The sequence below is a fragment of the Neofelis nebulosa genome, chromosome 5 (genome assembly GCF_028018385.1).
Source record: "Neofelis nebulosa isolate mNeoNeb1 chromosome 5, mNeoNeb1.pri, whole genome shotgun sequence".
Taxonomy (NCBI): domain Eukaryota; kingdom Metazoa; phylum Chordata; class Mammalia; order Carnivora; family Felidae; genus Neofelis; species Neofelis nebulosa.
The window spans coordinates 18,645,585-18,659,113 of record NC_080786.1 but is presented as its reverse complement, the minus strand read 5'-3'; the positions used below and the strand labels follow the sequence as shown (position 1 = coordinate 18,659,113).

Below are 13,529 nucleotides of genomic sequence, written 5' to 3'. Positions count from 1 at the left end.
CTTGTTAGTCACTTCATTTTATTTAGAATAGCCATTGTGATACTGTTGAGGCAAGGTGGAAGACTTGAATTTTATTAAATCAACAGTGACTTGAGGAAGGACTTACTATATGTTGTAGTAGAGTCATGTATTTAAGGGGGATTAATTCAATTCTATTACTCCCATAGTTTAAAAAATTAAGTATAGCAATCTAATTCTCAGTTCTCAGGATTAGTACTGGAATAGGATGTGACATTTCAGCAGTGTTCTAAACTTAAAGGTAGAAGTAGAAGAAGTTACCAACAAGAAAATATTCAGTGGCCACACACAGTTTAAAAGAAGTATGTGGAGATATCAAGTTGAAAACTAAATGTAATGTTTTGCTTATTAATGCTGAACTTTCTAATGTATGGTTAATGGAAACTTTAATATTGGCATTTTGGTTGTATATGTTCTTAATGTTGGTCAGGTGTGGGATATTTGGTAAAATTTTGTCCTGTTAGTAAAGAAAGTCGTGACTCTTAAACTGTTTGTAACTGAACTACTTAATTATTCTTAACACTTTCTCTCATGGCTTTTAAGAATCTTTTCACACTGTTGAGAAAGTGGAGAAATGGGTAAGGGTTAGGGCTGTGACATCTTTTTATTTTAGTGGACTCGTTCAGATTGAAGCCTAAGGTTCCCTTTGGTTGGTTGTGTTGAATCCTTGGGCATTCCCCATGGTAGGTGTGTGCTGTTGTGGTTACTGCTCCTGTTTGGTATCATGTCTCTTCCAAGTGTGTGTGTTTCTTGTGAGTTCAGACGACTTTAGCTGATGAAATTACAAGGTTTTTAAAGCATGATTTCAAAACTAATAACATTTATCAAAACATATGGATTTCTGGGGCGCCTGGGTGGCTTAGTCGGTTAAGCTGAGACCCAGGTCGTGATCTCACGGTTCGTGGGTTCGAGAGTCGTGTCGGGCTCTGTGCTGACAGCTTGGAGCCTGGAGACTGCTTCGGATTCTGTGTGTCCCTCTCTTTCTGTTCCTTCCCTGCTAGTGGTCTGTCTGTCTTTCTCTCAAAAATAAAGATTAAAATTGTTAAAAAACAAACAATGGCTTTGTAAGCAATTTGAGGGTTTTCGTGGGATTAATAACTTTTAAAACATAAGATAGATATACTTTAGTTTCACACCATTTTAGCTGAGTTCTGTGTGATTTGTGCTGCTGAACATGTAGAACTTTTATCCTTAGAAACCACCCTAATTACCCCTTTAGGGTGAAACCTGTGAGTGTTGCGGGTACTCTGGTGAAGCACCAAACTGGATGACTGTTTTATGAAAAAAAAATTGCTGAATTTCATAGAAAACACCGGCAACTTTAATTTGTGAGAGAATGTATATTATGTTGACTTTTAAGAATAAAGGTGGCTTTATTTCCTGAAAAACTTTTTTAGAGTGGCTGCTTCTGTTATATGAATTACAGTTTTTCCTTTGTCTTGGCTTACTAGAGTTAGTGACTAAATGTTACACAGTAGTCTCAATATTCAGCTACTTGAAATAAATTTGGTTTTGTTTTTGTGTTGGTACCTTATGGGATTGAAGTATTTAATATTTTAATGTACATTATTTGAGATGGAAAATGATAATTTAGTTTGGGGATACTTTTTGAAGTTAAAAATACGTGAATTAAATGACCTTGAATGCATGTGTTTATTTATTTATTTTTTTTTAATTTTTTTTTCAACGTTTTTTATTTATTTTTGGGACAGAGAGAGACAGAGCATGAACGGGGGAGGGGCAGAGAGAGAGGGAGACACAGAATCGGAAACAGGCTCCAGGCTCCGAGCCATCAGCCCAGAGCCTGACGCGGGGCTCGAACTCATGGACCACGAGATCGTGACCTGGCTGAAGTCGGACGCTCAACCGACTGCGCCACCCAGGCGCCCCAACATGTGTTTATTTTTAATAAATTTTTCCAATAATTACTCTCAGCATGAGAGCTCAATAGCTTGGTTCTTCTGAAATTGTGGTTTCATCAACTATAAATTATATTTTGAGTGAGTTAAACAATTGACTTTCAATTAATGTGTGAGTGAGGGGCAGAGAAGACAGAGGGGCGGAGGATCCGAAGCAGGCTTTGTGCTGACAGCAGAGCCTGATGCAGGGCTGGAACTCACAAACTGTGAGATCGTGATCTGAGCCGAAATCAAGAATCAGATCTTAACCAGATGCTTAACTGACCGAGCCACCCAGGCACTCCTCAATTGATGTATCTTGTATATTAATCCTTTATAGGACTCCCTTTCTTCAGTCAGTATTCAGCCTGTGGTTTTAAATTTAAACCATATTTATTAAAATATAGCAGTGGCAGAAAGTAATCTCTGCAATAATCAACTGTGTATTGAGATCAGTGGAAGAATTGCTTCCCTTGAAGGTGCACTGCTTGCATTCCAGTAATTTTTAGCACTTTACTTGGCAAACTTCAAAGTTACTGAACTTAAACTTGTGTGAAATGCAATTGCTAAATATGTTGTAACGTGTGAGCACATAAAGTTAAATCCTCAATGTTGTATATTGTGTCGAGTAGATTTTTTTTTTTTTTTTAGAACACTGCAGATTATATTCAGTGTCCAGGTGAGAAGTATTTTAACTGAATATTTTAAAATTTCTCTATGTTGCTGTATAAATCAAATTCTTTGGTATTTCTGAACTATTTGGTTATTTTTATATATACAGATGAAGTAATGGTCTCCGAACTCATGTATTGTGCATTTGGTTGGATTTTTTTTCCCTGCAGTTTGTCTGTCTGTTTAGGAAAAAATACTGTCTTAAGTACTGTAATGATTTCTTAAAGCATGCCCTATTTTGGATTGTAAAATTATGCCTTTTATTTTTTTGAGTTTTAAATGAAATTATGCCTTTCAGATAGCTGGTGAACTCTGAGCCACTAGACTCAGTTTTGCACCTGCTGTTCATAGCCTAGGGCTCAAGCTTTGCTGAATTGACTAGTTACAGCTATATAATCTGTAGACATTAATGTCTGTAAACAGTATGGTTACATATAATAAATGAAATTTTGTCCAAGTCCTTTAAACTTCAGATTTTATTTTAAGAAAATACTGGTGTTTTGAGTAAACTATTCATACAGCGACTTGAAACTTAAAAATTCAAATTGTTTTAGAGCCAGTATGTTAAGATAAAATGTCTTCAAGAAGTCATTAAGCATTTCAAGCATGGTGAAGAATAAAAAAGTAGGTTTTTGTTTTATATAACTTTATTGCATTTTGATGATTATTTTTGTGTTTCTTAAATATGTAAGCCCAACTAAGTAGATACTTTTTATTTTTGAGAGAACTGTGTAATCAGATACAGTTGATTTTATTTTATTTTTTAATTTTTTTTTAATGTTTATTTTTGAGAGAGGGAGGGAGAGGGGCAGAGAGAGAGAGAGAGAGAGAGGGAGACACAGAACCTGAAGCAGGCTCCAGGCTCTGGGATATCAGTACAGGGCGGGGCCCATCGAGGGGCTCAAACTCTGGAGAGGTGAGATCATGACCTGAGCCAAAGTCTGATGCTTAACTGGCTGAGCCACTTAGGGGCCCCCAGATACAGTTGATTTTGAAGTTTTACAGCTAAACCTTACCTTTTAAAAGATAATTTTAAAGCTGAAGTGAAGAGCATGTAAAAAATATAATGCAGTTGTTGGAAGAGGTTAACATTTTTTTAACCTTTTTTCTCATTTACTAAAACGGCCAACCATCTGACTTGCCTAACTCCTAGTATTGTAAAGTTGAAATGAGATTAGAGTTTTCTGTATGTATTGTTAGAGTTGCCCATTTAGCTCCTTTTAATAGCTAATATTTTTCTCTTTACTAACATTGCCTTTTATTGCTTGCATTTTAAGTACAGTTTTAAGCCATTATACAACAACATAAGAGTGAATGTTTTTGAAAAGTTGAGATGTAGAAGTTGTGTAGTAAAACGTGAAAAATTCTCCTCATGATCTGTTCTGATGCTACCCCTTTGCACAGAGATGCTCCGTACTCCAAGCTAGCTTGCACTTTGTGTGTATCCTTCTGGATAGTTTCAGAGAATTTACTGAATATTGTGGTGTTTCTTTGGTTTTACAAAATCTGGATTTGGTGGTAATAATGAGATGTCAATTTAGAAATCCCAGGCTGCTAACCTTGGAATGAAGAGATCTTTTCCTTGCAATAGTCAAGGCCTCTACATCTTGTCCAAGTTCAGCATGCTTTAGATGGTTGTTTGGGTGTAAGAAATGGTTTCAGCAGAAGTCATCCTTTACAAAATCCTGTATCTCACCTGAAAAAACTCTTTTTATGTATCTTTCATTCATCTGGTGTTACTAAATGCATTAAAGCTAAATGTGACCAGCATCTGAACAAGTTTTCATTTGGAGAGTTACCAGTTAAGTGTGCTTGCCTTTAAGTGCATAAAGGCAGTATTGAAAGATAGTGAGAACCAGGAGACTGGAATGTCAAGACAATCAAAATAGCCTCTGAACCAGGGTCAGGTTCCTGGAAATTAAGATCATTAGCTGGGGCCTTGAGAAGGTAGGAAGGAAGGAAGTCTATCCAGAAGTGAATTGCTTACTAAGGGAGTAGGAACTTTTGTGGCTGTTGTGTTTACCAAAAGACCCTGTTTCTGGATTGTAAAACTATACTGCTGTTGTTCCTCAGAAAGCTAACCAGAATTATCATATGACCCAGCAGTTACACTCCTAGGTATATACCTGATTGAAACAGGATTGAAAACAGGGAGTCATGCAGATTCTTGTCAGTCAGTGTTTATAGCTGTTCATAATAGCCCCAAAGGGGAAACAACCCAAGTATCCATCAATAGATGAATACATAAACAGAATGGGGCATTTACAATGGAATATTATTCAGCCATAAAAGAGAATGAAGTTCTGCTGTGTGCTACAGCATGAATGAACCTTGAAAATGTTACACTAAATAAAATAAGCCAGACACAAAAGGACAAATACTGTGATTGCAGTTACATAAAATACCTAGAATAGATAACTTCATAGAGACAGAAGATGAGAGGTTTCCAGGGCTGGTGTGGGGGAAGGGGAAAATGAGGAATTATTTCTTAATTGGCATAGAATTTCTTTTTGGGGTGATGAAAATTTTGGAAATAGTGGTGATGATTGTACCACATTGTGAATATAATTAATGGCCTCGAGTCTTACCCTTAAAAATGGTTAAAATGGCATAGTTTTTTAAAGTGTTTATTTTTGAGAGGGAGAGAGAGAGAGCAAGCAGAAGAGCGGCAGAGAGAGGGAGATAGAGGGTCTGAAGCAGGTTCTGGGCTGATGGCAGAGAGCCCAGTGTGGACTGAAACTCACAAACTGTGAGATCATTACCTGGGCTGACGTTGGATGCTTAACCAACAGAGCCAGCCAGGCACCCCTAAGATGGCAAATTTTACACATTTTACCACAAAAGAGTTAGGAAAACCCCTGTACCAGTGTTAAAATGTATCTTGAGTGTTAAAAATGCTTTTAGCTTACAAGACACATTTCAGTTTTTAGGGATTCTTGTGAAAGATACTAGTATTAAATACTTGTCACTTCCCTTGAGTCCCTGTTACACATGAAAGCTGCCTTCAAGGAGTTCATTGTCTAGTAAGGGTGGTAAGAAATGCATGTACAGATTTTGGATAGTACTTGGAAACATGAATATTATTTGGGAAGTAGTAAATGCACAGTATGTGTTATGAAGGTTCAGAGCAGCGAGAGATTGCTTTGACCTGGGTGTGAGAAGTAGTGTCTGCAGCACTTCGAGCTCTGGGAAAGCTTCATGGAGGAAATGAGAAGTGGGGTAGAAGAGTAAGAGGCATCTGTAGCAGAGGAAAGGCCAAGAGGGCGCCGTTGGGCACTAGTGAAACCTACGACTAGAGAGGAAAGAGTGGGAGAATAAGCAGTAAGAGATAAAGTTTATGTTCCTCAGTGTCAGGCTGAGGCTTTGAATATCATTATACAGTTACTGGAGAATCTTTGAAACTCTTGAGCTGGAAGTATAATCCAGCTAGAGCTGAGTGTCTGGAAAGACACAAAGCAAGAGTTGAGTGGAGTTGTGTGGGAACCGAAAGACTTGGGAGAGCTGCAGTAGTCCAGGAGGGAGACCAGGTTAGCAGGGAGGCAGGCAGCAGCATCGAAGTGGAGAGGAAAGAGAGATGCAAAGCAGTAGGATCTGGAGAACTCCGTCACTGATTTTAGAGATGCGGGACTTGAAAGGAGTCAGAGCTTCTCTGGGTATTGGGGGAAATTGTGGTGCCATTAACAGAAATCAGTAAGGCTGAAGATGAACTAGTTTGAGAAAGCAGAGGGATTAGATAGATCCTCCTTCCAAGGTTTAAATATTTGTCTCGTTGACCGAATACAATGCTCAGTGTATTGCTGCCACTTAGTAGGCTCAGTAAATATTTGCAATTTGATCATATATTTAAGTTTATTATTAATTGGTCATTGAACTCTCACATCTACCTGGTCTAAGATTAGATTAGATTAGACAAATGGATTATAAACTTCTTAAAAGGCAGGAAGCATGATTTTTCTCTTTGATTCTGATCTTATGTGTTTTTTCCCCCAACTTTTTTAGTTTACAGAATTTCAAAGCTTATAGAAAAGCTGAAAGAATAATACAGGAACATCCATCTAAGCCATCAGCTGTTAAAATTTCACCACATTTGCTTTGTCTCTCTTTTAAAAATGTCTAAATATTTATTTTGCAGAAGCTTTTGGGAGTGTGCTGCAGGCATCATGACACATCCATGTGTTTAGGGTACATGCACTGAACCTGAGGTGGGCTGGCAGGGATGCTGAGGCTGGAACTGGCTTTGGGGGAGTACACGTTAGATTTGAAAGTTTGGATGATGGTTGAAGTATGCCTGATGGCCAAGGGGAAGAGAATTGAGAATTGTGCCCTGTGGGATGTCTACAAAGGAAGGATGAGGGGAAATAACAAGGACCTGGAGAACAAAGAAGCAATGTAGGTAGTGAGCTGCAAGCTCTAGGGGAGGTCAAGGAAATTTTTTCATTAGCCTTTAAAGTGTAGAGTTAAGAGTGTGCTCTCTAGGCTGAGAAGAAGTAGAAAAAAAAATGAAAATGGCAAGGAGGGAGATACTGTAATGTTTTTAAAACATGATTGTAGAGAAGGTGATAGAATATAGAACTGAGATCATAAGTGGAAAGCATATATTTAGAAAGGTCGGAAGCCTGGAACTTTATGATACAGTGACAGTTTCTAGAGGATTGGAAGCATTTTTTTGTCCTTGAATAACACTCCAGCTACTTGCATAGAACAGAAAGAAGCAACGTCTGTCCCCAGTGTTCTTTGGTTCTTTCTGGATAGACTTTAAGTTCCTTGAGAGCAGGAATTCTGTCTTTGCCATCCCTACCTTGTCCAAGAAAGAGTAGATAAACAGTACATATTTGTTAAATTAAAACACCGACACAAAAACCTAATTTGAGTCTGAAGGCTTAATGGAATATCTTCATTACCCTCTTCAGAAAATAATGGAAAGAGCTGTGGAAATTGCTGTCACATTTTACAGCTGTCTGTTGCTGGCAGTCTTTCTGAGTTGGCACCTGAGCAGTTTTGGCAATTTTCACCTTCTCGGAATCACGGAGGAGCTCTGGACCACAGTGTTCTACAAAAGACAGGATCAGTGCTGTGGGCTAGATTGAGAAGACATATAAAGAAAATACCAGTACCTTCGATTACCATGTTTTGACTTGATAAGATTAGTGTTTGCCAACAAGTAAGCGTGGGTTTAGGGGTGCTAAGTAAATTGGACTTCCTAGCGATGTTCCCCCAAATCCTAAAGCTATTCCAGATAGTTAGGTTAGAGATGCTGGCACCCGCCTGAGACATCTGACACATTCCCCATCATCAGTGGAGTGAAACAGGGTTTCATAATAAGCCCATTCTTATTCAGCCTCTCTTAATGCAGCCATGCTGTAAAGTGAAACAAAAGACCCAGTAACTAGTGTCAGAATATGGCTCTAATCCTCTGGGAAACTTCCTATTCTATGGGCTGAGAAGCTCATCAAAGCTCTTTGCTTGAAAATTGTAATCCAGGAATTGCTGTATGCTCGTGGGTTTTTTTCTTGTAACATACATGCGAGTGATTATGGATTACTTTGTAGAGTCTGTGCTGCGCTGCACTGCATAGATGATAAACCTGTGGAAGGCAAGGTGGTGGCTCAGCCCAGTCAGCAAAGGCTTAGGAAGCCAACAGTTTTCGTATGCAGAACGTAATTGAAAGTTGTCACTGGGTTTTGTTACTTGGGGTAGCATACTATTCACTAATATGTCAATTAACAAAGTAGTCAGAAACAATTCTGTCTCTTTCTTCTTTTTTTTCCTGTCTGCTTTCTAAAGAACCTGAATAGGACAGAGGGAAATGCCAGGCCACAATAAAGGGACTGTATTATGAAGTTCTTAAATAGCACTCAACATTGCATTTGCTACAGGTGTCACATCTGACTTATCTCTAGTACTGACTTGTGTCAGCATTAAATTTTATTTTTTATTATTTTTTTATTAAAAGTTTTTAACATGTTTTAGAGAGAGAGAGAGAGAGAGAGAGAGAGAGAGAGCGCGCGCGCACGCAAGCAAGCAAGGGTGACGCAGAGAGAGAAGGAGACACAATCCGAAGCAGGCTCTAGTCTCTGAGCCGTCAGCCCAGAGCCCGATGTGGAGCTCGAACTCCAGAACAATGAGATCATGACCTGAGCCGAAGTCAGGTGCTCAACTGACTGGGCCACCCAGGTGCCCTTTTTATTTTTTAAGTTTATTTATTTTTGAGAGAGAAAGCATGAGTGGGGGAGGGGCAGAGAGAGAAAATCCCAAGCAGGCTCCTTACTGTCAGCATGGAGCCCAATGCAAGGCTCGAATCCACGAACCATAGAGATCATGACCTGAGTCGAAGCTGGACCAAATGAGCCACCCAGGCGCCCCTAAGTTTTAAATACTAATAATTGATGGAGGCTCAGTAGGGTTTACCAGTATTGAAATGATGATCATTATGTGTAATACCAGGAGGACACTGGGTATTTGTATCTATTTTAATTGATGGAAAATTGATGTGGGATAGATCTTAATAAGTTCTGTAAGAAAAGACATAAAGCACATTTTCAGATAGGAACAGAGCAGTTTAGAATGATTTTACTTAGAAGTTTTAGGTAGGATACAGGTCAAAAGGTCAGGATTGGGGTGCCAGGGTGGCTTAGTTGGTAGAGTGTCTGACTCTGGATTTTGGCTCGGGTCGTGATCCCAGGGTTGTAGGATTGAACCCTACATTGAGTTCCTCACTGAGTGTGGAGCCTGCTTAAGTTTCTTTATCTCTCCCTCTGTCCCTCTCCCCTGCTTACGCTCTCTCTCCCTCAAATAAAAAAAATAGTCAAGATTATAATCAGGAAGCAGTGTTGTACAAGAGTGACAACAGCCTGAGTAAATCAAGTCATATTCATTTAAAATATTAGAGTCCTCTGTGCTATGTAGGTGACTAAAACAGACCTGGCCTCTGATTTGTGGAATTTGAGTTTTATTTTATTTTATTTACTTATTTTTATTTTTATTTATTTTTCTTATATACTTAAAATTTTTTTTTTTTTTTAATTTACATCCAAGTTAGCATATACCGCAACCATGATTTCTGGAGTAGATTCCTTAATGCCCCTTACCCATTTAGCCCACCCCCCCACACAACCCCTCCAGTAACCCTCTGTTTGTTCTCCATATTTATGAGTTTCTTAGGTTTTGTCCCCCTCCCTGTTTTTATATTATTTTTGCTTCCCGTCCCTTGTGTTCATCTGTCCTGTGTCTTCAAGTCCTCATATGAGTGAAGTCGTATGATATTTGTCTTTCTCTGACTAATTTCACTTAGCATAATGCCCTCTAGTTTCATCCACATAGTTGCAAATGGCAACATTTCATTCTTTTTTTTTTCTTTTTAAATTTTTTTTTCAACGCTTTTTATTTATTTTTGGGACAGAGAGAGACAGAGCATGAACGGGGGAGGGGCAGAGAGAGAGGGACACACAGAATCGGAAACAGGCTCCAGGCTCCGAGCCATCAGCCCAGAGCCCGACGCGGGGCTCGAACTCACGGACCGCGAGATCGTGACCTGGCTGAAGTCGGACGCTTAACCGACTGCGCCACCCAGGCGCCCCAACATTTCATTCTTTTTGATTGCTGAGTAATATTCCATTGTGTGTGTGGGATATGTGTGTGTGTGGAAGATGTGAAGACCACATCTTCTTTATCCATTCATCCATCGATGGACATTTGGGCTCTTTCCATACTTTGGCTATTGTGGATAGTGCTGCTATAAACATTGGGGTGCATGTGCCCCTTCAAAACAGCATACCTGTATCCCTTGGATAAATACCTAGTAGTGCAGTTGCTGAGTCGTAGGGTAGTTCTATTTTTAATTTTTTGAGGAACCTCCATACTGTTTTTCCAGAGTGGCTGCACCAGTTTGCGTTCTCACCAGCAGTGCGAAAGAGATCCTCTTTCTCTGCATCCTCGCCAACATCTGAGGATGTTGCCTGAGTTGTTAATGTTAGCCATTCTGACAGGTGTGAGGTGGTATCTCATTGTGGTTTTGATTTTTATTTCCTGGATGATGAGTGATATTGAATATTTTTTCATGTGTCAGTTGGCCATCTGGATGTCTTCTTTGGAGAAGTGTCTATTCATGTCTTTTGCCCATTTCTTCACTGTATTTGTTTTTTGGGTATTGAGTTCGATAACTTCTTTATAGATTTCGGATACTAACCCTTTATCTGATATGTCGTTTGCAAATATCTTCTCCCATTCTGTCGGTTGCCTTTTAGTTTTGCTGACTGTTTCCTTCACTGTGCAGAAGCTTCTTATTTTGATGAGGTCCCAATAGTTCATGTTTGCTTTTGTTTCCCTTGCCTCAGGAGACGTGTTGAGTAAGAAGTTGCTGCGGCCAAGATCAAAGAGGTTTTTGCCTGCTTTCTCCTCGAGCATTTTGATGGCTTCCTGTCTTACATTTAGGTCCTTCATCCATTTTGAATTTATTTTTGTGTATGGTGTAAGAAAGTGGTCCAAGTTCATTCTTCTGAATGTCGCTGTCCAGTTTTCCCAGCACCACTTGCTGAAGAGACGTATTCCATTGGATATTCTTTCCTGCTTTGTCAAAGATTAGTTGGGGAGACATTTGTGGGTCCATTTCTGGGTTCTCTATTCTGTTCCATTGATCTGAGTGTTCTTGTGCCCGTACCATATTGTCTTGATGATTACAGCTTGAAGTCCGGTATTACTGTTTTTATTTAGTGTTTTTTTTTTTTTTGAGGGGGGGAGGGTGGAGAGAATGAGTGGGGGAGGGGCAGAGAGAGAGGGAGACCCAGAATGTGAAGCAGGCTCCAGGCTCTGAGCTGTCAGCACAGAGCCTGATGTGCAGCTCAAACCCATGAACTGTGAGATCGTGACCTGAGCCGAAGTCGGAGGCTCAACTGACTGAGACACCCAGGCACCCCTACTTACTTATTTTTAAAATCACTTTCTGTAATATGTCAATACATATGTAAATACATGAGACTCGAAAGCAAGAAAGCACTCAGTCCCCGAGTTGGTAGTTTAGGGGAAATTCATGACAACGAGCCTTTCCAGTCTCCCAGGGAAAGAAGGGGTTGAGAGGACACAGTATCACTAGGCCTCTGGTGAACTCAGTGCTGGGGCCACGCATGGCCTAGTTCTCCACCAAGTTTGGAAAGTACTAATTGTCCTGGTCCTGCTCCTACTCCTACACGTGGCCTCCAGCTTCCAGAATGGCCTCTTCCTTTAGTTCTGTGGCATTTTCACTCGGGAGAAGACCGCTTACCCTGTTGTGGTGTCAGAGTTCTGGAGGACTTGTCATCTAATAGGATGATGAAGGGAGATCTCGTTAGTACCTTGCCATTCGCTTTCCATCTGTGGTACTTAGAACCTCAAGATCGGGGCACCTGGGTGGCTCAGTTGGTTGCGTATCCATCTCTTGATTTTGGCTTAGGTCATGATCTCGCAGTTCATGAGCTGTAATCCTTTTTTGGGCTTCCTACTGACCTGTGAAGCCTCCTTGGCATTCTTTCTCCCGCTCTCTGCCCCTCCATGACTTGTGCTCGCGCATGCGCATGCATGTGTGAGTGCGCACGTGCTCTCTCTCTGTCTCTCTCTCTAAGTAAATAAACATTAGAAAGAAAAAAAAAAAAACTAATGGTCGAGGAGTCTCAGGGTCTCTCAAGGGTTCGTCTGAGCCCTGGCTGGCCATGGGGATTTCTGAGGGCTGTCCTGCTTCCGCCTTGGAGAACACCTCCTCTCCCTCTGACTCTCAGATGGCATCTGGTTCTCAAGGGAAAACTGGGTGCCCAGAGGGATGTCCAATTCAGAAGATGAAATTGCCTGTAAGGGCAGAACAGGCTCCGGGGGAAGATTTGATTTGGGGGCTTCAGTCTCAAATACTTCACTCAGCTGTTTCACCACTGGGCTTGGGGTCTCTCTGCTGCTGGTCTTCAAGGTGTCTGCAAGGCTGAGGATAGGAGAGCAGGGATCTGATCAGAACCTTCCAACTGCTCCCCTGTTGGTAGGTTTGGCTGTGGAGAGCTCTCCGCCTGGATGGGAGTGTGTAGGATGCTGACACTAGGTAAATGGGAATCTGCCTCCAGGGCCAGAAGCTTGTGCAGTGGAGGTCGTGCTGGAGTGACTGGGGTGCTCTTTGCAGAGCCCCGCCTGGGGCAAGGAGGGGATGCTGGGCCCCTCCTCCTCTTTTGGGTGCCCAGCAGCTGGAGCCTCATCTGAAACAGCCCATGCTGTTTCAAACTTCCCTGAAACTTGAATTTTAGTAGGCAGTACAGACAGTAACCGGTAGAAGGATAGATAACTACAGGTTGAGTCCGCTTGTAAGAGAAATTAACAGCGCATTGATGGAGAATAATTGGGGTAGGGAGGTTATTTGGAGAAGGTTTTAAAAACACATTTAGGCAAAGACCTAAAAAATGAGAAGGAAGGAGGAGTCCTTGTGAAAAGTACAGGAAGAACGTCCCAGACTGAAACACAAACACGGAGGCCCTGAGGTGGGGAGAACCATGTGATGCAGGATCATGTAGACCAAGATAGAGAGTTTGGATTTTCATTCTAAGAAGAGTGGGAAGCCATTCAAGGTTGTGAAGCAAGACAGTGATATTATTTCAGTAGTGATTTTCCTACCCTACTTGCTGTGTGGAAGATCACTGGGGAGGAAGGCACAAGTGGAAGAAAGGAGACCAGAAAGGAGGGTATTGGTGTATTCTAGGCAACTGGTGATGGCAGTTAGTATTAAGATGGTGGCAGTGAAGATGGGATTAGATCACCTGGACCTGTTGATGGATGGATTGCATGTGGGAGATGAGAGAAAGGACCAAGAACGGCTCCAAGTTTCTGTGGTCTTAGATGACGGCCTCATTTTACTGAGAGGAACAAAACTGGAATAGGATCTCTATGTGTTTTGGGATGAGGACAGCATAGAAAATGAGTCTTTGGGGCGCCTGGGTG

At 40.9% G+C, this 13,529-nt stretch overlaps 1 protein-coding gene and 1 pseudogene across 2 annotated transcripts in view; one reads left to right on the top strand and one right to left on the bottom strand.

Moving 5' to 3' along the window:
• The window catches only part of UBE2E1 (ubiquitin conjugating enzyme E2 E1), an 82,289-nt gene that overhangs the window by 6,294 nt on the left and 62,466 nt on the right, over window positions 1–13,529 (top strand). The window lies entirely within an intron of this gene.
• LOC131513002 (cell division cycle-associated protein 3-like) lies at window positions 6,747–12,856 on the bottom strand (annotated as a pseudogene).